At 42.4% G+C, this 1,141-nt stretch overlaps 1 non-coding gene across 1 annotated transcript; it reads left to right on the top strand.

Moving 5' to 3' along the window:
- Positions 1 to 232: 232 nt before the first annotated feature.
- On the top strand, positions 233 to 304 carry trnam-cau (transfer RNA methionine (anticodon CAU)). The gene has a single exon. It is a non-coding gene; the product is annotated as a tRNA-Met (tRNA).
- The last annotated feature ends 837 nt before the right edge of the window (positions 305 to 1,141 follow it).

The raw sequence follows: 1,141 nt of genomic DNA, 5'->3' as shown, positions 1-1,141 counted from the left end.
CCATGCGTCATAACACCACTAGGTCAGACAACAAGAGCTGAAGAGCCGCTGTCGAGAGTAACGCGGCCGAGCGCTCTAAGGAGCTGGATTAAAGCTCCAGTCTCTTCGGGGGCATCTTTTGGGATTACACCACTGCTGCGTATCTCCTTGTTAAAAATCCCTATTTTTTGTTGTTGCTGCCTCCAGGCGATGTAAACAAGATTCAGAAAAAAATAATTTATCCACCCTTTAAGGCGTGGTGGCCAAGTGGTAAGGTGTTGGTCTCATAAACCAAAGATTGTGGGTTCAAGCCCCACCTGTGCCTGTTTCATTTGTCACCACTTTCCTTTAGTTTCAAAGTCTTTAAAAAATTTGCAATGTAGGAGTTTCTATAGTAAGAAGAACATAACTGTCGCCAGTGATTAGTGCTCTTGCATATCCTGCCCTGTTTTTTAGTCAACAAAGCCTGTCTCTCTTTACACCCATCTTCCGAATGATCACCTCAGCATTGGGAAGGAACGTGCATTTGGTACAGCCCCCACTCCACAGTCTGATCACAAACAGATCGAGTGAGCTGTCAGTCTAGGTTGGAAGTAAGGTTCGAAAGCACTTAAAATCTGACTTAGGAACGAGAAGACCGTGTTTTTTTTTTAAACGAGTAAACGATAAAATTATATAAGTAGTGGGACAAAACATTGTCTGCCTGCAAGACTATGTCATGCTAAACGCCACAAATTGTGTTCTTCCAGTTGTGTCAATTGTCCTAAAGTTACGGAAAATCGGATGCAACCGGTGCATTCAGCATACATTTCTTCAGGATACTCGAATGGTTTAAAATAACGATTTCATAGATTCGTGTTTTTTAAGCTTTGTGTTCAGCTCTCCAAATAGAGGCGCGGGTTCAAATCCCACTCCCGACAGTAAGCCGTTTTACCCCGTCTTACACTGTTCCAGTCTTGTTGTGCTCGCTGACAATCACAATAGGAGGAAAATGGAGAAACTGCTTCACAAGAACATAACGGACAGAAAAAAGCTTCGTAAACACGGGAATGTGATTAGCAGCAGTAAGGTATGCATTCAAATGTTTAAGGCAGATTTATAAAAGCAGCAGAAGAAAGGTGCAGCACAAGGCAATTTGTGAGAATTTATGGGTTTTTATGTG

Source organism: Atractosteus spatula, chromosome 10 (assembly GCF_055471065.1).
Source record: "Atractosteus spatula isolate fAtrSpa1 chromosome 10, fAtrSpa1.hap1, whole genome shotgun sequence".
In the NCBI taxonomy this organism is placed as follows: Eukaryota; Metazoa; Chordata; class Actinopteri; order Semionotiformes; family Lepisosteidae; genus Atractosteus; species Atractosteus spatula.
The sequence above is the reverse complement of the archived record's forward strand: the minus strand, read 5'-3'. Positions and strand labels throughout refer to the sequence as shown.